The 23,199-nt window shown below is 36.1% G+C and overlaps 1 long non-coding RNA gene across 1 annotated transcript; it reads left to right on the top strand.

Moving 5' to 3' along the window:
• The first annotated feature begins 588 nt into the window (after positions 1-588).
• On the top strand, positions 589-22,940 carry LOC127498700 (uncharacterized). The gene is made up of 3 exons (XR_007925950.1): positions 589-1,698; positions 9,760-9,908; positions 22,122-22,940. It is a non-coding gene; the product is annotated as an uncharacterized LOC127498700 (long non-coding RNA).
• Positions 22,941-23,199: the final 259 nt, after the last annotated feature.

The following is a 23,199-nucleotide window of genomic DNA, read 5'->3' as shown; positions in this document are numbered from 1 at the left end:
TTTTACACATAAACGCATAGTGAGAATGTCTCATTGACATCCATTCTTTCCCATCTGTCAGTGACTGAAAGAATTCATGAAATTATGATTACTGAAAGTTAAACATTACTATAGTTTAGAAGAGCTTAAGGTCCCGAGGGGGTGTTTCAGTAAAGTTTCTTTTACAAGAAAAGTCTCTCCAGCCTGGTTTGTTTTAAAGGAACAGATGCTGTTTTTTCTATTGAAATAAACAGTTTTAAAATAGACCCTCCCTAGTGAAAAATAAATATACCAAAATGTATTTGAAATACATTTATTATGCTAAGCATATATTTATTAATTTAAATAATCGCAATTGTACTTTTGGTATAACAAAGTATACTAAATATACTAAGTGTATATATACTAAATTGATATACTTAAAGTCTGCTAACTAATTTTGTACTTAAAGCAGGTGCATTTATTTAGATTGCATACCACAGACTTTATGAGAGACTTTATGCTTTTGAATGTGTGATTATTATTATTATTATTTTTTATATAGTTTAGAATAGTTTGTTTTTGTGAATAATTCCACAGTGATTTCCTTATTCCATACATATAGTCAAAATGACTTTGCAGAAAATGATGTCGCTCATTTTGCTACATTCCATGCATTTTGCCACAGCTCTATACATGTACATCTTTCAGTGGTGTGTGCAAACTGAGTGAAAAAAACATCTTACAATTTCCTGGTCACATTTTACCTAAACAAACACGCATGCGAGCGTTGGAACTGGACCTTGGGGCAGTGGAAGAAAGTCGCTTCATCAAATGAGTCTAGTTTTCTTTTCCATCAATGGACGGCCATGTACATGTGCACTGTTGTACCTGGGGAAATTTGATGGTACCAAGATGAACTGAGATGGCAACAAGCCAGTGGAAAAGTGTGATGTTCTGGGCAATGTTCTGCTGGGAATCTCTGGGTCTGGCCATTCATGTGGACGTAAATTTGACATGTGCCACCTACCTAAACATCGTTGCAGACCAGACCAGTTGACATTGGTGTTCCCTGGTAAATTGTTTGAGGAACATGAAGAAGAGTTGGCCTGGCCTCCAAATTCACCAGATCTCAATCTAATTGAGCATCTGTGGGATGTGCTGGACTAACAAGCTCGATCCACAGTGGTCCCACCTCGCAACCTGCAGGACTTGAAGGATCTGCTGCTAATGTCAGATAGCACAGGACACCTTCAGGGGTCTTGTAGAGTCCATGCCTCAACAGGTCGACACTTTTGTCAGAACGTAGAGGACCAATAGCATATTAGGCAGGTGGTCATAATGTTTTGGCTCATCAGGATACAATTGACACAAAGCCCAAAACCATAAACAATAAGAAGAGATTGTTCTCTTTGGTCATGTTGTATTTCTGTTTTATTTGTATTTTTGCCTTTATACAGTCTTGTTTTGTTTATTTTATGTCACATGTTATTTATTTCTGAAAAGAAAAGCGCTGCCAACCGAATAAAAAACTGAAATGCAGTTCATGCTTTTAACCACTGGATGGCGAGACAGTCCTAAACTTGCAGCGCCTTTGTTGCTAATAGCTTCTATGCTACTGTGTGGGGTTATGGTAAGCTTTTACTTCTGTATAGTCTCATGTTTTCATTTTTATGATTTGAAAATAAGTCCCTTCACAATATTATCTGCAAGTGGAAGAAATGATGGATTTCTATCCAGGTAAAACATCTGTTTTGCTTTGACTTTTGCCATGATTATCTGGTTTAGTCCAACATTTGACAAACAACATTCAAATGCTATAAACTGGAGCTACTGAGAAGCAGTAACAAGATTGATGATGGCATTTCGTTAGAGTGTCACATGCAATAATAATGATAATGATCCTCCCTCTCCTGTTGATAACCATAGGAGGCAGCAATGGATTGAACACAGAAGAGAATAAACAACTTTCTGTAATTCAGCTCTCCTTGATTTACTAGTTCGGAGTCATTCAGTCTCATGCTTGTGGTCTTAATATTTGTTCGAGAATGAAAAGCTGCGGCATCCTAGCCAAGATTAATGTGGGATTAACACCCACTGACTCACTCTTAGATCAAAAACAGGCACATACATTTGTTTTTCTGTCATGGTGGGGACTCACCATTGACTTTTTTTGTTTTATATTGAGCTAATGATAATGATACAGACAAAAATCAAGGATGGCATTAGCAACCAGCAAGCAGGAGTGATATTTACTTAGGAGGAGGGTTGTTTCATAGTTTATTTGTTTCACAGCTCCTTCATTTGCATCATGCGCATGTGGTAGCATAGATATTTAATTTTAAACTATTTGTGTTATTAGTTTACATTTAAATCACAGAATTATTAGGCGTTTAATAAATATATTGAAATTGCAGCATGTTGATTATGAGCCCTTGTAATGCTAAATAAATCTCTAAATGATGAAGAATCCACATCATGAACACATGCACATATAGTACAGTTTACACAGCTTTGTAAACTCCATTCATCCTCCATCATTTCTCTTTCCTTCCTTCCTCTTTTCCTCTCTGTGAATCTCATCATCAGCACACAGCTGTTGGTTAATGAGACTCTCAGCTCTCATTTTCAGTGGTTGTTGCGATGAAAATGATTTTTCTGCTCTTCCAAAAATACTGAGCAATAGTTGTGGCAAGTGAAAGAAGAGAAGATTAATTACCCAAACTAATGTTGGTGGGCAGGAAGGATTTTCTGTGCTTGTAGCTACTCAGAGACATGAGTCGAAAACTGAAAGTGCTCTTTTCGCTTTATGTGGTTTTGGCATTTTCAAACTTTTTGATGCCAAGGACCCCTAATATGATGCTTCCATTTGCAAAAGACCCCTACATTATATAGATAATTATATATTGTCATGTATATTTAAAAATATTTATTCTGTGAAAAATAAAACTTGTGATTATAAAGGCAACAGTGGCCTTGGTCCTGGATATTGTTTTTTTTTCCACCATAGGGATTTCAAATCCATTCAAGAGTTATAAACCATGAACAAAACCAATCAGCTATGAGGTGAATCACAGCTTTACAATCTTTGATTTGAAAAGTATTTGAAAAACAGACAAAATGACAGGTATAAAACAGCGTACTTAATCCCATGAAGCACTGCAAATGACACAACTGGATTAAAATCAATGGAGAAAACTTGATTTAAAATGTTTTTTATATATTAAAGTAGTTTTTCACCAAGAATTACACTGTTGAAAACATTATTGAACAAAAAGCGTAACAAAAGCGTATACCATTGATTAATAACCTTGTACGCGTAGCTCACAGAAAGTCTGTGTTAAAAGATTTAAAAGTTAGGCTATCATCAATACCCTTATGGAGACAATGAATGGGATTTTACTTCTGGAACCAGACTTTTCCACTCAACAACAGTGAATGCCATGATTGACCAATCAAAATTTTGTATGCTGTGTAGTATGATTGCAACCAGTCTTTAGAAAGAAGAATTAAATATTATCACATTTAGTAAATGTGAATGCAAGGCCATAACCATGTCTTGAACAAAACATTTTTTTATAAAGCATAAAGAAACAGAACAGTGAAAAATGTCTAGGTCTAGTTCTAGTTGGGAAGTAATCATTTTGAAGTATTTGCAAATAATATTTGCATTAATTTGCATTAAAATTTGCACACATGTATGCCTAATAGGTCGAAAATGTAAAATGTTTCACACTCAGTTAGGAATTACATGAATCACATGCATCACTGGATGTTACTGTCAGTCGTTTAACATTTCTATCGCAAAACAGTTGACATGTATTAAATGTTTCGCTGTTTACATTGTACCTCACTCTCTTTCAACATTAAACTGACGCTTCGTGCTGGAATTCATGCTCTGCTTCTGTGAACAGTAAACCCCGCCTACTTTAATTGGTCATCTCAATCATTTTGACATTGACAAGTGCTGTTAGACCACTGAGGCAGACCAGACTGAAAATATAACTTTTAAACCTTTTTGTCATCCTAACAACATACAGAGTGCTGTGTAGTGTGTGTGTGTGTGTGGGGGGGGTGTCTATGGTGGTTACGGCCCTGTGTGAATGTAAACAGAGAAGGTTCATTAACATATTTCAGTGCACGACGAATGTAATGAAACGAAACGAAAGTCAAATGTAAATAAATGAAGAAAGGGCAGTGAAGAGAGTAATCTTGGCTGAGACCAAAACCATAAAGGCTCTTTCACTCAGTAAGTGTATCAGATAAACAGCAAAAACTAGGGCAGTCAGCACGACTCCTGATTACAGCTTGTAATCCCAATTATACCTCTTTCCGAACAGGCAAACACACAGACACACACACACACACACACACACACACACACACACACACACACACACAGCTGCCTCCAGCTGTTAGTCAGAAAAGGACCCATCCCTGCTGTGCCCACAGACTGCCAGAGTTGCCTGACGACCCACATGGTTAATTATTGGGCACATGTGTGAAGCTCTGCCCACATGTCTTAAAGACCGAGTTATATTTGAATTAGCAAAGACTTTGCATTGTTCTCAAATAGAGCTGAAGTGATTGAAGATCAATGGAGCATGTGACAATCAGAACAAAAGCATCACAGCATGTTTCTTGAGTGCAAAAAAAAAAGTGTCAGAACAGATGTCATTCTCTGTCAGAACACAAATTTATATGCAGCATCAGTTCAGATAGAAAAGTGACACATCTTAAAGTTGTTTGGTTCAATCCGTCAGTAGTTGATTAGATGGAGGTTTAAGCAGACTAAATGATTGGAGAAGTCCTGGATACGTCACCAGAGAGAAGTCTGTCGTTCAGTGGAATATGGAGTAATGACATTTTGATTAAAAATTGAGGTAAAAAAAGGGGCAAAATGAAACATGCATGGACAAATTAATCACAATGAGATCAATAACATGCACTAAGAAAATAGATTTAATTTAATTTCATGACAACTTTAAGGTGCGATATACATTGACACAAAGCACTCGAGTATCTTCTCCATTTTCATGCTAATTTCTATTTTGTTTGGTTGCATATTAAACTCAGAAGACCATCAACAAGAAATATAACACTTGAAAAAAGTTCTAAATATTTTGTAATGCTGAAATAAAGAGTTTCCTTCAAGCTGTTAGCTAGACTTCAAAGTCATTCGAGCACATCACACACAAACTCAACATTGTTGGGCAGTTTAATTCAGTTGTTGATGACAGGCTCCGTTATGATTCGTTTTGATCATCTTTTATGAAAGATTAAACAAAAAGGATTAAAACATGAGCCAAGAAAATACATCCTCTCCCCTCCTTTAATTCTTCAGGCTAACTGTCATGTGGAATTTTGTCATCAAGATTATATTTTTCTCTCATCATCTTTTTTTTTTTTTTTTTTTTTTTACCGTCAGCCTCATTTTATTTTTACCCGAACTGCATATGCCCCCATTGTGTGTGTGTGTGTGTGTGAAGCAGCAGATATTGTCAAGCTAGCCTTTTGAAAAAGTAGTTATATACAATAGTAAAAAAGCTACTAACAAAAAGTAGTTAAAACTACTTAAAGCTATTTAAAATATAATAAACTAATAAAAAACTAATGTATAGAACTATAGTTAGAAACAACCACACATTTTGCTAAATATTCACTTCTGTGCAGGTCATTGTAGCATTTTAGCACACTAGCTTGTTGTAAAAGCTACACCATTTTGAAAACACCATATAGTCTATTTGTTGCAGCTAAAGCCCAAAATATACTTTAGTACACACTTACTGCTGATATATGCGAAAAAACCTAAGTATACTTTGTAATTCACGCCCAAAGTTAGCGGTTTTGCTAATTTATTTAGCTACTCCCCAACACTAATATGAATGCTAAATGCTAAATAACGTCAGTTGGTTAAGTATGCTGAAACACGCATACTTGTATAAACTAACATTTAGTATGTTTTTAAGCCATTTGGTTTACGAGGATGAAGTGTTTATGTTGTAATACCCATGTCATTATACACATTTGTCATAAGAACACACACACATACAAATTAGAAAAACAATATGGATTAAAATCAGTGTAACTGTTAGGCTACGTGTGTGTTTTTGGTAGTGTGTGTACATTCATCTGGCTTTGTCTGCTGTAATGGGCCTTCAGTGGAGATCAGACTGACATATAATCAATGGGTATAACCACACACACTTGGCTGATCCTGAATACTGAACTCACCACAGTGCTAAAGTTACCGGTCTACACCACAACATTTCTCAAGGACTTCTTCATTTCTTTAGTTGCTTTATCTAATCTGCGAGACGCAACTGTATTTTTTCTATTCGATTCTGTTAATGGAGTGAGTGAATGAGAGTTGTGTATAGGTATGTTATCAACAGACAGCAGAGGGCACTGTTAAAACACTCAGGCATTTAATCCAGACAGACGTTCTCACACACGTATAAACGCACACATATACACACACATTCACATCCCTGCAGGTTGTTAAAATGTCACTCTTCTGTAACTGCCACGTTTTAGAGCACTGTGAGACACAAGGCAGATTATCCTAGCAAGCGCGCTTCAGAAAGAAGGTTATAGCCAACAGGGTCAGAGACAGCAACCTCTCTCCCCCGTGTCAGTGTGTAGAGAGCTCTCAAAGGCAGGATCGCTTTGGTAATCTCAGTTTAAATACACAAATCCCTAGCCTCAATCCAATCAAAACTATTACTCATTCCACCCCACACACATACAGATTCTCAGCCAGTGTTGTTTAATGCTGTCCCTACGGGATTTAATCCAGATTGCACAACATAAAGTAAGAGTTTTAATCTGAATACTATCATCTGCCTCTTTCAAATACACACACTCCTCTAGGGGGTGCTATAAACCAGATGTTTTGGATGATTTTACATTGTGACAAGATTGGAGACATTTTAAGATAAATACATATATATATGAGAGAAATCATAACGTTAAATATGGCATCTGTTAAATACAATATGGAAATATCAGTTTAAAAATTGTGAAACAATTTATGTCATTGTTGTCAGATATTATGATTTCAAATGTTAAAAATTTAGAGATTTTGGCGTTTCCCACTTCAAGTAGATAAGAGATGTACTTGCATGAATAGAAATAGCAAATCAGTATAAAATTAACTGACTTGCCTTAAAAAGCTAAATTCAATGGCTGGTCTTGGTCTCTTGGTCTTGAGAATTCTTTTGAGGGAATTCTTTTTCTCTTATTCATGAGTTCACATTTTTATTTAATACTTGTGTGTGAGATGAAGGTCTAGGGCTAAATACCCCCATGGACTACAGAATTCATGAAGACTAAAATATTAATATCTAACAAAAAATTAATAGAAAAATAGATGGCATTTCCTGTAGCTCAAACAGTAGAGCATGGAGCTTGCAATGCCAAGGTCATGCGTTTGATTTCAGGGTATACAGTTCATGCATGGAGTTGGGGAGGTAGAGGGATGTTCGATGTATTGTCAGTTTTGATTTGTAACACATAAGTTAATATGAAGTAACTTATGTTTCAAATAAAATCTGGACAGTTAGTGTATCTTTTTCTTTGCCAACAAAAATGGTTCCAAAAGAAGCCAAATCATCAAATGTTGTGCGTTGCCAAGTAATGCAGACTGGAACAAAGTTTGTGAGTGGACTGGAGTGACAGCAATTCTGTACTGTAAATCTACTCCAGCTCCACTCTTGAGTTTTTCCACCAAAGAGAGAAACAATCCAGGAGCGAGAGAATATACAGACAGACAATCAGACTTTCAAAACACCTCTTTGCTCCAGGCAAAATCATCTCTGCTCCAACTCCGGTATGCTTGCATATTTATTTCTTATTTGTAATTTCTTATCTGCATTATGTTTTTTCTAAATTATATTATTTCTTATTTTCATTTAGTTTATTTATTTATTTGAGGATTTGATTTGAGTGTGTGTGTATATATATATATATACACACACTGCCTGGCCAAAAAAAAAAAAGTCGCTGTTTGGATGTTAATAGGCAAATGCTTAAGAATCTATGAATGGATCATTATTGCAGTGATTATTATGTTTCTAGCATGTTATGTTTGGCAACGGTTCTTTTAACTCTTAAAGATGGAGTGTGTAGCTTTTCATTTCTTAAACAACCATGCAGGAAGACACATCATGGCCATATTCCAGGATGACAATGTCAAGATTCACCAGGGTTAAAATTGTGAAAGAATGGTTCAGTGAGCATGAAGAATCATTTTCACACATGAATTGGCACCTCTGAGTCCAGACCTTAATTTCATTGAAAGTCTTTGGGATGTGCTGGAGTAGACTTTACAGAGTGCTCACCTCTTGCATTGTCAATACAAGATCTTGACCAAAAATTAATGCACCTCTTGATGGAAATAACATCACAACATTTATTTCCATCGAGAGGTGCATCATTTTTTAGTCAAGATCTTGTATTGACATTGCAAGAGGTGAGCACTCTGTAAAGTCTCCTCCAGCACATCCCAAAAACTTACACTGAGGTTAAGGTCAGTGCCAATTCATGTGTGAAAATGATTCTTCATGCTCCCTCCCAACAATTCTTTCACAATTTGAGCCTGATGAATCTTGACATTGTCATCCTGGAATATGGCCATGATGTGTCTTCCTATATGGTTGTTTAAGAAATGAGAAGCTACACACCATCTTTAAGGGTTAAAAGAACCGTTGCCAAACATATAACATGCTAGAAAAATAATAATCACTGTAATAATGATTTATTCATAGACTCTTAAGGATTTGCCTATTAACATCCAAAGAGCGACTTTTTTTTTTTTGGCCGGCCAGTGTATGTATAAATATATATAGCGAAATACACACAGTAATTGAAGTCAAGACTTTGAAATACGCCTAGAAAATGTTCACCACTCATGTAGCCATGGCCAAACAATGGTCATTTTCCTCTCAAATAGATGGTAAATATAATTTCCTCTGCTACATAGGAAGGAATGAGACATTCCTGGTCCAAGCTCACAGCCGCTGCGTGCTGTCGCCCGGCTTTCCGATGTCTTTTTGATTTGGTGCAAATTAGGCTGAAAATGAAATATTAACCTCCCGAGAAGCAGGGAGATTCCATAATACGCTTTGATCCTTTTTCGGTGCATGTCTCTCCATGCCAGCCTCGTCAAAACAGCATTTAATTAAAGCACTTAAATGAAATTAACTACTGAGAGCACAAAGAGAAGACTTTTAGTTAGAGAGGTCTTCAGCACACGCTCAACTTATTAACAGGAAGAAATGAAAAGGGTACACAGAGTCTGGCTGAAGTGAAATCGGTTATTTTATGCAAATGATTTGTGCCTCATATGTCACAGTATTGGACAAGAAAGCTATTAACGGTGTGGAAAAAGAAAGATGCAACCAACACATTCAAAATTTTCAGGAATGTTTCATGACATGAGGAGTAAAAAAAAAATTATGATAATATTTTGATTTTCAGTTGAACTGTCCATTTAAGGAGAGCTGTGTGAATGTGATCAGGTCTGTTAGCTGTTGTCACGAGCCATAATTGTATGTAAGTGTTTTGAAATCATGTTATTGGTATTCTCAGTGTGTCTGACACTGTGAGAGAAGCAGGCAGATATCTACTGTTTCTAATTCACCCAGACAATCCGAGTACCCTGCTCTCTCCCTCTTCTATGAACCCGGTCTGACCCGTCTCTTTTTCTTTCTGTCTTTTCCCTTGGCGCCTGTTCTTATTCAGACCTTTGTGCTTCAAACAGACAGAGAGATTCACCAAATCCTCCCCTCGTTTTTTCAGGCTTGTGTCACAGAACTCCCTCAGGCAGGACTTGACCTTGTGGCCTTTGGCTGCTAATGAAGGGTCTCAACCCAGCACTGTGTCTGATGTCTCAGCGTCACCTCTGCCTGTCTTATCCTCAGACAAGCCCGCCTGGTTTGTTCCAGCAGGTACGGCTATTGACCACTTATTGATCTGACATTGGGACTAATCTATCTGAGTCACATCTTGGATTCAGTGACCTTTGGAAAGCAATAATTTAAAACCTGACCACACTGCCAAATTCAGCTCCTGGTTTATAGTAACAAAGTTGTTCTTTATTTTTCTTTATTTTTTTAATGAGGTTAGAGCAGTGGTGTGCGGTGGTGCTCTGAAACGAGGAGGCAAAGTCCTTAGTTTTGTTTTTTAATGTTATATATATATATATGTATATATAAATCAAATGTAAATTCATGTCCCATTCACACTTTATGTTGTTATATCTACCTGGTTAAATAAACATTACATAAAATAGAGAAACCAAATACAATTCTATCCTATTTTATCCCAATCATATCCCAACATAACCAATCATATCCAGTCATAGCGTGATGGAGGCATTGCCTCCTCTCACGTGACTTTCCCCCATTCATTCTCAATTACCCCCCACCAAACCCACCGCACACTTTAAGAGGCGGTCACACTGCACTTTTCGTTCTATTGACTTCTATTCAAATGCATGCAAATGTGTCAGACCGAAAACAAGCTCATGCGAAAAGTTGCACACACAGTTTGGTGAACTCTGACCTGCGAATTCGCATCTTGTGAAGATGTGTGACCAGTAGAAGATTGATACGTCATGATGATATTTTGATATTTTTGCTGTTAAATCCAGTAGATTGTATATTTTTTACATTTTGAGTGTAGTACTATTTGTTATGTTGAATTCATGTTTATTAAAACGACGCAGCAGAGTGTGGCAACTGTTGCAGTGTCTGAAGAAATTTTGCATGCTCAAAAGTCTAGCGTGACTGCGGCTTTAGGGTGTCTGTTTTAAGTCAATGGGATCAGAGGAGGCACCTGCGGGTGTCACTGTTGGAGTGTTACTTTAGAAAAATGTGTGGTTTATACATTTTTTAATGTCGCATTTTGTAATATTTGCGTTGTTTTATTATTCTAATATGGATTATTTTCTCATCCAATATTTTTGAGGAGGCACTGCCTCCCTTGCCTCCTGAGGTGACCCTTTTGGGAGGAAAAACAAAACAGTTTTGGGACCCTTGTGAAAAGAATTGTGCTTAATTGTATTCTGTGTAAACTTGTAATATACTTAAAATCTTAAAAGTATATTTTAAAAAAACTGTAAGATAATATAATATTAATAAAATAAAACGGCACCTAAAGAGAGTACACTTTCATGACTGTTTCTTAACACACTTAAGTAGATTTTTAAAAAGTGTGCTTTGTAATAATGTAAAAAATTACTTTATGTAAATTTTAAACGTTTTAATGATCTTTTGTCGTGCTTTAAAGAAGCCCACTTATTTTGATGTGTTAACTAACATACTAGCATACTCACATACATGTAGCACTTGATTAGAATTTTAACTGTAGTGTGTTACATTTAAAGTTAATATTGTCATGATTCCCCTGTTTTGTGCTAAAGGACTTTTATTGTGTTTAATGCCTTAGTTTCCTGTGTCTGTTTGTAGTCCCTTTGTAGTTCTTTTGTTCACTGGTTCCCCTTTATTGTATCTTGTTAACCTTTTTGTGTATAAATAGCCCCATTTTTCAGTCAGTGTTAGCGAGTCATTGTCTTTGCATGGTTTGTAGAGTTGTCACGTTAGGGTTTGATTTGTTTCTCCCTTGTGGATTACCTTTTTGTTTCTTTAATAAATACTGTTTGCAATTAGACACAAGTCTCTCCTCTTCCCTGCATCGACCGTGACAAATATAATTTAAATGTACTTTTAATTGCAATTTCATCATTACAAATGAGTAAAGATATATTGCTTGCCAGTACATTCAGCAGTATACTTAATATATTTATACCACATTTCAAAGACAATAAAAGTAATTATGAAATTACATGTGAAAATAATTTCTACTTAAGTGGGTCAAAAAATTGCATTTAATATACATTTAAATTATAACACATTTTCATTTAATTACAATTAACATTTCAATTTACACTTAAGTATATTCTTATTAAAGTAATAAGTACTCTAATGTGGAACACAAAAGGAACTGTTTTGTAGAATCATTACACTTGTCTCTTCAATGCAATGAAAGTGGATGGGACCAGGCTGTCAGGATCCAAAAAGCAATATAAAAGCATAATTAAAGTTATCTATATGGTTTTTGCAGTATATTTCATGTTTTCTGAAGTCATCACTATCTTTGTGTGACATTTGTGTGAGATCCTGTGAAACTGAATTTGTTATTCACTGAAAATCATGCATTAAAATGCTTGACAGCCGTGGTGGCATTCACTTTCATTGTATAGAAAAAGCAGCTTAGAAATTCTGCTTTAAATATCTCCTTTTGTATTTCACAGAAGAAAGTAGGTCATACAGGTTAAAGACATTAGGGTGAATAAATGATGAGAGCATTTTTATTTTTGGGTCTTTGATGTACAGAGAAAGCAATTGGTAATGACAGCCAGCATCCTATATTTGACTATTCTCCATATTGTGTCTTACTCATCATGACCTTCTCACACTCTGTAGTATTATATTTACATTTACAATTTAATATCTAAAACGATTTACAGTAAAGTAGACCACTAGTGTGCCTGACATCGATAAACATCTGAACCGAAACAACGGCTTTCATTTGTCTGCACACCCTGCATTTATCTGTGCTGACACAGCTCTTCCGGTTACAGCAGAACCTGTCAATTAACCGCCATGGTGATGAATGACATGGTAGTTAAGTGATAGGCTGTGCTGTATTGCCAGTGTGATTAGGTAGCCTCTTGGGTGCCTGAGCAAAATGCTGCTCAGCATCACACAGAGGTGCTGTGGTGTGGCACAGGGCCCTAAACATGCATGGCATCAGGCAGACGTTAAGATGAAAAGAATGGCACTGCAGGTAAAACATGAGCAGAGAAAACATGCCACACTAAAGAGAGGAGGTGAGGACCCATGAGTGTGTGTGGACAGGTGTTCACTGTTGGCTGCTCTCTCTTACTAATTCACTGCTAATTAATGGACTGTGTAATGAGATCATAAACTGATGTGTCAACAGACAGGAGTGTAGAGGGGTGGATGTGTTACAATGCTCTTACAGTATCTCGACAGCAGATGAATGTCAATGAGTTACTGGTAGGCTTCATTTTGTGTTTTTTTTTGTTTTGTTTTTTGTTTTTTTTAGTCCACTGTAGATTCATGTTCCATTAAATGTTTAGGCCTACATGGTTTCTGGGGTAAAGTCACGTGGAAGATATTCTAATTCTGCCTTACACTTTTGAGAATTTTGATGTTTTTAACAGAAAGTTGCATTTATTTGAATAAAAATACAGTAAAAAAAGTAATATTGTGAAATGTTACAATTTAGAATAACTATTTTCTATTTTAATATATTTTAAAATATAATTCCGGTGATGGCAAAGCAGAATTTTCAGCATCATTTCTTAAAGGGTTAGTTCACCCAAAAATGAAAATAATGTCATTTATTACTCACCCTCATGCCGTTCCACACCCGTAAGACCTTCGTTCATCTTCGGAACACAAATTAAGATATTTTAGTTGAAATCCGATGGCTCAGTGTGGCCTACATAGGGAGCAATGACATTTCCTCTCTCAAGAGCCATAAAGATACTAAAAACATACTTAAATCAGTTCATGTGAGTACAGCGGTTCAATATTAATATTATAGAGCGACGAGAATATTTTTGGTGCGTGTCACGTGTCAAACCTCCAAACTGCTGAAATCACGTGACTTTGGCGCTCCGAACCGCTGATTCGACACGCTGATTCATTATGCTCCGAAGGTCTTACGGGTGTGGAATGACATGAGGGTGAGTAATAAATGACAGAATTTTAATTTTTGGGTGAACTAACCCTTTAAGTCATCAAGTCATCAGTGTCACATGATCCTTCTGAAATTATTCTAAAATGCTGATGGTGCATTTAATTGATATTATCAATTAAACAAATGTTTTGCTGCTTAATATGTTTTGTTGAAACAATCTATATTTTTTCAGAATTCTTTAAATAGATTTATGTGAAATAGAATTTTTTGTAACTATGTCTTTCTGTCATTTTGATTAGTTTAATTTGATTTAGTCTGTATATACATACTGTATTACTAATTATATTACTATTATTATATATATATATATATATATATATATATATATAATTAGTAATAATAAAACGATACATAGATTACATTTCAGTTTGTAACTGTCTGTTTCAAACCATCAAGTTTCGATTTATAAGTGCTAATTTTCGTTATCCAAATTGTCTTGCATAACTAATAAATCTCACATGGATGATTAATTTGGTATTAAATATGGGAAACCTGTTTTATCTATATTTGCATGCCAGCGGCGTCAGTCCTCTAGAGTGCTGAACATCAGTCTCTTGCTCATTTCCCAGCCTTCCCTCCCTTTTACTTCTTCCCTCCACCTGTACCGTCATTATTTCATTATTTCTCTCTCCTATCTTCCCATGCACTATGATTTTCCACTCAGTAAACATTGGTTTATTCAAGTCATTTAAAACACGCACACTGCACAACCAAAACAGCAAAGAGATTCCACTGCATATGGATTGACTCATTCAGAATCAGAGTCAGAACTAAAATCGTGAGTTGGATGTTGATTCAGTAACCTCTATGCTGGATTTAGAATTTATAAAGACAGTAACCATCTTTGTGAGCTATTTATTTAACAAACTGGATCATAAGAGTCATTTGTTTCGGGAATCAGGCTACAGTGTTTTTGATTTTATATATAAAAAGATGTTTCTTATTTCTTTTTCTTTTTTTGCATTACATTCACAGACTTCCAAGCTCAATTTCCAACCCAAAAATTCAAATTCAAATTCTATAACCAGAGCGCTTTAGTGTGATTGTTCCATGTTAATGAAAGGAAAGAGACAGATGGATGTTCCTTCTACCTGGTCATCAGAGTTTGATTAACCTGTCAGCTTGGTAAAATGTTTCAGTTTACTCACACACTGACCAGCCTGTCACTTTATCTCAAACAGGGTCCACAGAGGCTCAAATGACGCTGTCAGAATGGCCCACTCATGCGCACTTACAAACACACACACAAAAACACGTCCACAGAGGTGTGGAACTGACAAGTGTCAAAACAGAAGCCTGACAGGGCATCACTCAAGAGCCTAACACATTTGTGCCAGAAGACCGCTCCTCTCTCTTTCTCTCTGTCTCACTGACACACACAACATTTCTATTGATGGTAGTAGTACACCTCTTCCCCTCCTGGTTATAGGCATGGTTTTTCAAAGCACTGACCATGACTTTTATCGGCTACACAAAAAAACAGAACAATATAAAATAAAATCAGAACAAAAATCATTTAGTGAAGCGTAGTCAGTTACACACTCACAGATACAAATGGACACAAAAGTATAGAACACACACATTTTAGCATATTTAGATATGAATTAAAGGGTTAGTTCACCCAAAAATGAAAAGTCTTTATTTTGTTTTTTGCCGCACAAAAAAGTATTCTCGTCACTTCATAACATTAAGGTTGAACCACTGTAGTCACATGAACTGTTTTAAATATATTTTTAGTAGCTTTCTGGGCATCTGAAAGTGTTAATTGACTTGCAGGCCTCACTGAGCCATCGGATTTCATCAAAAATATCTTAATTTGTGTTCTGAAGATAAACGAAGGTCTTACGGGTGTGGAACGACATGAGGGTGAGTAATTAATGACAGAATTTTCATTTTTGGGTGAACTAACCCTTTAGGATATTATTTAGTCCCTTGTAAGTCTTTTCCTTGTTTGGATGTCTAGTCTTCTGGACACATTTTCATAAATTTTGAAGCGCATGGTAGCAGGTAGCATGAATGCATAGTTTTGTTTTGTACTTTGCTAGTTTTATTATATGGTTTTCCAATACACTTATGTAGTTCATAACTATTTTACATTTTGGGTGAATTAGTGGCTAATTTGTATAATTCATATGATCTCATTCATTTGTTCATCATATAGTTAGGGTTACATGTGGACATTCATGCTTATGCCACTGCCGCTGCAAATAAAACAAAAGATTTATTTAAATTCTGATATATATATATTGCCTAGAAAGTGTGCAAAGAGCACTCATTTTATCACTAAACAGCTGTCACTCATCTTACTTCATTGGGGTGACACGATCTCATACAGTTCTGTTATAATCAATGAATCTGTCTACACTACACAATGAATCGCTCTTATTTACATAATGTCTACACTTTTTTGTTATAAAGAGATGGTTTACGAGCGTGCAGAACTCAGCACTGGACAAAAACTCCGGCTTTGAGCGAATTCTAACTTAAACGCCTCTGATTGGCCATTGCGTTCAAGAAATCAACAGACATGTCTGTGATTAGCTACATTGCTCAAAACTGCAAAAAACGCTGTAAATAGAAACCTTTGACGTTCTGCATATTATTACCTTCATGTATTGTTCTTATTCTGTTATTATTACATTGGTTATTTTATTAATTAATGGATTTTGTTATTTTCAATAAACAGTTGGCTGACAATAAGGCAAATTAAACTAGTCTTAAATTGTCAAATTATTTTTAGCCCATGTAGGCCTACTGTAAAATGTAATTTAAGAGTTAGCATTGAGGTCAACCCTATTTCACCAAAGTCCACTCACTTTAAAATTTCTGGCCTCACCACTATTTCAGCCATCCAAGACCAAATCCTATCTTCTTGAATGGGGAAATCCTGCTTGCCGCACATATTCGCATTTAAATAATATATTTCAAATCAACAAAATCTGACACGAACTGTCTCATAAATGTTGTTTCTTATGCTCAAATAGCATTAAAAAAGCTTATTTTTCTGGCTAGGCCAGCCAACGTGCATGTACAGTCCTAGTCTTTTCCCAAAGGAGCAATTAAAAACATCTGCACATGAAGCTTCTACTACAAAAGGCCTAAACATCTGACTAGCCAAACAAAGCAAAAATATTCATGTTAATATATCCCTAAACACACAACCCAAGTTGCTTTTATTTTTTATTCCATCTGTTTTATTGTGTTAGTATTTATAGCCCATGTGAGTACAGAGACGCTGCGCATTTCCCCTCTGAGTTATCTGATGGCTTTGTATCACTAACTTTGAGCTTGACTTTTCTCTACCCCACATAAAATCTTATTAATCATCATAACATTCCAATATCTATGTCTCCTCTCCTTTCTTCTTATTCTTTCCATGCCTCTTTATCATATTCGTCCCCTTCCTTCTCTCTGTCCCAATAAGCCCTTGTAGAATAATGTGTGTTAAGACCTAGACATCACTTCACTTTCATTAAGGAAGAGTGCTTCTCTTCTTTCTTTAATGAGTTTCTGGGGGACAACAGCTGCCCCAATATGACGGCTGCTTTATATGAACCTGATTTATGAGGCATTTACTCAGGAAAAAAAAAGAGAGATGACAATAGAGAAGGTGAAGGAGAAAGAGATAGAGACAAAGTGAGACAGAAACGGAGAGAGAGCACTGTCTAATTCTCAGGGGTGATATAAAGAAGAAAAGCTGTGATTAACTCCCATATCTGATCTGTTATTATTCTCTCCCAAATGAAAATCCAGACGTGAGGATGTATAAATCCCCTTGACACACATACACACACACACATACGCTGTCAGGCTCAAATAACTCACCCACATTAGCACTTCAACCCACCACCAGCACCTGTGACACTGCAGTTTGTGTGTGTTGATAACTGACAGGAAATGAGGATTTTGAGCTGTCGTGTGTAATTTAAATGCACAAGAAGGGAGCGTGAATGCTTGATATGATTGTGTGAGATTGAGGGCATGTTCCTTTAGAGATTAAATCACAACTGAGATCTGTACAGACAGTAAGTCAAATGCTTACTTTTTTTTTTTTAATATGATGTACAACATGAATTATGGATGCCTACAGGCTTTTTTTTTTTTTTTTAGCAAAAACACACAAAAATGAAATATGTTACCATTTTTTTTGTTTGTTTAGTATTGAATTGTTATTCAATGACATTTATGCTAATTCTAAAAAGACACAAGGTGTTATTTTCACTGTGCATGCAAATCAATAATGAGCATTCATGCAAGTTAGACATTGCTTTCCATGATTGTGATTCCTATATATTTGTCACTTTAATGTGCCATCTATGTGAAGTAAAATTGCTCTAAATAGGCAAATTAACCATAATGTAATTGGCTCATATTGTGAGATGGGTTGAGTGCTCTATACCGTGGGGGGCCGTGGGAGTGTCCCGTTCACCAGTGCACTAATTCCTACACGCCTATTTGAAAGCTGTTTAGTGCATGAGAATGAGCTGTAAAATATCGCAGAGGTTTTCAAGAGTGGATTTATGCCGCTGTTTTGTGTCCGTGGGGACTATCCTGCACTACCAGTATTGCGATAAACATGGACCTAGAGAGGAGTTAATGGGCCCATAAGCTCAGCTTATAGGTCTGGCTCTGTTTGTTCTATCAGATGGGGTGAAGTCCAATGAATTTATAAGCAGTTCATACAGTAACCTGGGGGCCACTTCAGTTACACGGCCACTGCTGCTGGTCAGCAGTTCAGTCTGACTGTCTCTATCAATGTGCAATATACATACAAATGTAGATCTCAAATGATGTAATTGGAAGGTGTAGATCACTGCAGGTGGGCTTGAGATCATCAGGGGGGGTTAAGCCACCCCAAGCCCTGTCTTGATGCCCTTTTGGCCACCACCATATATGTCAATTATGGAGTGCTTTACTTATGAGGTGTCACTGGTGTGGCGTGTATGTATGATAGTTCATCAGTTTGTTACTTACAATTGCTGTAGGGCTGGGTATTGACACAATTTTCATGATTTGATTCGATTTCTATTCGCATGCTTGCGATTCGTTTCCGATTACTATTCGATTCGTTATCGATTATTTTGGATGTAGCCTAGTATATCAGTATATCTCTTAACTAATGCTGTAAACTACACATGGGAGTCAGTTGGTACAACTTTACTATAATATTGAAGGTTAAAATTAACTTACTAGGTATAAATATGCCTAAAGATACGCTGTATATACGGCATCTAAACAGAAACACTTTGGTTTCGAGAACAAGGGAGCCAAATCTGAGAACTAAAACCATAGAGTTAATCCATCCTAGTGTCTGTGAGCTCCACTCAGATAAATATACAAACATTTAAATTACACTCAATTATGTTTTTTTATAATAAATAAAGTTTAGAATTACATAATCATATTTCTACTCCAATTCATTTTTTTGGGAATATAAACATTTAAATAGTGGCTGTCATAACTGATTTATTCAAACATGCATTAAATATTAAAGAACATTATAATGAATATGTAACGGTGCATAGCTATATTTATCAGAATGCTGCTTTCTAGAGTTCACTTAATGAGTTTATGGTCACTGAATATGTTTTTCTGAGGTAAATGTGACGTTACGTGACATTGTTTACAAGCTGTTTTATTGACGTCTTTCCGAGGTTGAAACACTGATTGAGCTATTACACGAGACCAATATGGATTTCAGTAAGTTGTACTGTGTATTTTAACATACCTTCAGATGTTTATTCATGTTTATTTTGCGCTGTAACTGGTATTAAAGCGGAGGAGAGGATGTTCACATGCACTCCGTGCTGCCACTTCTCATTAACTGAGACGCTAAAGCGATCTGTCACGTCACATTAAACAGCGCCAAAACGGTATTTATTTTTTGAATCTCATAATAAGATGGATGTCATTTGAAATATGAGACTTTGCTTCATATCAAAAGTAACAAAGCACAAAGATTATTGCGCGCTACATGTTCTGTTCATTCATCAACTGAAAAAAGACTAGACTAATCGATTCTTGGGATTTAAGAATCGATATCGGTTCGTTAAAATGAGAATCGATTAAAATCGAGAAATCGATATTTTTTAAACAGCCCTAAATAGCTGTGTTCGAAATCGTCCCCTATACCCTCATTCACTATTCTCTACATTAATCCACTAATGTAGTCCACTTGAAGGAGTGAATAAAATGAGTGAGTGAATTCGGACACTGAGTGTGCCGGTGTCCTGACATTTCATCCTACCTGTCAGATTGTCCTACCCGGGCTTACTGCACGTGCGCACATCAATATTACATCATTTTTGTCATGATAAATAACACAAAATTACTGTATTTGCATTATTGTAAGGATAGGTTTAGTGTTGGGGTAGGTGTAGACATTAATAAAGCATAATCTGATAAGTAGCATTTTTCGCTATCGATACTTGTTCTAACGATTAATGCTATATCATATTGTGCTACCACTACTGTAGTTGCATTATTATAAGGGTAGGTTTAGGGTTGGGGTAGGTGTAGATGTTAATAAAGCCATAAACCACGTTAATATCACACTAGAAGCACAATCTGATAGGTAGCATTTTTCGCTGTCAGATTTTGCTACCCACTGTTTTAATGGGAGGTAGCAAAATCTGACAGGGTAGCACAAATTGTCAGAACACCAGAAGGGCTGCCGATTTCACATAGTTTGTGCTGCTGTTTAATAATCTTTTGAAACGTAGCAAACTGGCAGCTCTAGTGGTGAATATTTATGTTGAACTCTGCCATGAAAACTAGCATGTACAAACCTTAATTAAATGATTTAATGATCAATTAAAAAGGAATTTATTATACCTGTATGACATTATGCTGGACCAGCGCGGTTTGGAAAATGAATGGATTGATTCAGCTGCGGGCGGCATCTCCTTGCGAGACGCGGGAATTCATTCAGCGTGCGACTCTCACAGTGCATCATGGGTATTCTCAAGCCGTTGAGCGTGCATTGGTTGTACACTCATTATTGCATTGCATTTTGGGATTGAATGATTGCACTTAACATCATCCACTATAGTTTCAGACACCACTATAAATGGCTGTCCCCTCAAATAGTGCCCTATTTAAGGGTACAGGGGGCGATTTAGGACACAGCCAATGAGTTTAGACATACAAACAGTCTGAAACTGTCGTCAGTCAACAGGTCTCAACAGGTCTGCACATTAACCTTTGAAATGGGATTTTTAATCTCCTCTTTGGTTTGCTGTTATTGGTTGGTCAATACTTAATTAGTGTGTGGAAGGGGAGGAGTCTGTCTTTCCTCGCCTCACAGACCTTTATAGCAAAACACATATAAATATACACTTTAAAAATGTTCTTAATCTTAACTGAAAAGGAATGTAAAAATGATACAGTACAAAATGAATTTAGTGTTAGCTACCTTACCATATAAGGTGAAAAATAAATTATATGTGCACCACCATTACTATTTCAAATTAATGATAAAGAATCCTGAAAAACGTGTAGCCTGTCACGGTTTTCACAAAAACATTAAGCAACACAACCATTTTCAACACTGATAATAAGAAGAAACGTTTCTTGAGCACCAAATCAGCATATTAGAATGAATTCTGGAGGAATTTGTCATCAGAACTTTGCCTACTCAGCACTATGGTAAAAATAAAGCGTGACGAAGTTTTGCTTCGGGGGATTGGCCGGAACTGACAGAACGGCAGTTTCTTTTAGTCCCCCCCTCCGTTTGGCCTAAAACACGGTGTTCCTGGTCATCCAGTTCGCGGCATTCTCTTCGTATTTATTCCGTATTCTTTGCAGCCTAAAATTTAGCCACTGCCTACAACCCGCTCCTTTACTGGAAACCGAAAGTTTGAATTCTTGCACCCGGGAAAAATACCGGAAGTAAAGCAAAATCTGGCCATAAAATTACTATAAAATAAATTTAAATTAAATAAAAATATAAATTAAATTAAAACCCCAAACCTACCCTTATTATAATAATTTCTGTCAAAATTGTTTTTCATAAATAAAAAATTGACCTTGGTGAAAAAAGGGAACGTACTGAATCTATTATAATGAACGTACTGACTAATTAGTGTTGATTATATTTGATAATTTATAATGTAATATAACCTGTTTTTAAGTTTTTAAGTTTTCTATAAAGAGAGGTACATTTTTAAATAATTATAAACATATAAACAGTAGACTCATCCCCAGCAACCTTTTTTGAGGACTTTAAACAGTAAGTAGAATAGGAGGATTGATAAAGGATGTTATATTGTATTCATCCAATAAAAATTGCAATCAGTGCAGATATGACCAGATTAGTAAAAGAGAAATAAAAGCCTAAAGCCCTTGGTTCTTTGTCTCTTGTGCTACAGCACCATGGACAGCACCACAGTGAAGCAACTTGGCTGGCTGGATGTCAACCAATCACAGCTGCAGTCACTTGATGCTCATCAACGACAAGGACAAAAGGAGTGCTGACATCTGTGTCTGATGAGTAACAAGCAGAGGAAATGTGACCGCTCCAGATTCTCATTTCGTCTCTTCACAGCAGTGACTTCACATCTGCATCGCTGCACGTTGTGACTGAACGTATAGTATTTCAAAGAAATATAGCAAAAATAATGTCGCAAAAACAAGTTTTCATATTATAAAACCCTTTAAATACAGTGTTTTTGGTTGTCAAATGTTAGTGGAACATTGTGATGAACTACACCTTCTAGGACATCTTTAAACTTGAGGAACTAGAATACATTGACTAAAAACATCTTGACAACAGATGGGCAAAAGTCATAACGAAAATGTTTCAGAAAAGTTCTTTAAAAAAAGCACAGTTTGTTTGCAGATGGCACTTGGTTTGATATCTTGTAACTAATGCAATTATATTCATTTTATATTCTCAGATGCTATTTTGGGGCCACTGTATATGGTCAAGTCTCAATCTGTCATTCGGAGTTTAATTAAAGCTGTTAAATATATTTCTGCTCGAATACACCAGATCAAACCATATGGAAGATCATCCCCAAGGTAGCCATGGCAATCCTTTGATGTTTATTTTTGCTGATCTCTGTCCTCAGAGATAAAGCATTAAAGCAATTCTGTGATGCAGTTGCACATTTACTAACAAACTGATCCATTTCGAAATGTATGTCTTTGTGAGGAAAAAGAAAATTAATATAATTATAACTATTAGACATACAGGATGTTATTGTGCTGCGTGTCTTTTATCAGTTGATCCATCCATAATTGCTCGCTCACTTTCGCTGATTTCAGGGCACTGCACTTGGTGGAATCTTTGCTCCCTATATGTTGACATGACAATTTTAATGTTAATGATATTCATATTTTTAATTAACTGTAATTATCTGTGTAGCAAGTCAATTCTCCCCCATTTTTTCCTTCTTGCTCTATATTTAAAAAAAAATTATATTTCTTATTTGTTTACCCACTGAG

Source organism: Ctenopharyngodon idella, chromosome 17 (assembly GCF_019924925.1).
Source record: "Ctenopharyngodon idella isolate HZGC_01 chromosome 17, HZGC01, whole genome shotgun sequence".
NCBI lineage: Eukaryota > Metazoa > Chordata > Actinopteri > Cypriniformes > Xenocyprididae > Ctenopharyngodon > Ctenopharyngodon idella.
The sequence above is the reverse complement of the archived record's forward strand: the minus strand, read 5'-3'. Positions and strand labels throughout refer to the sequence as shown.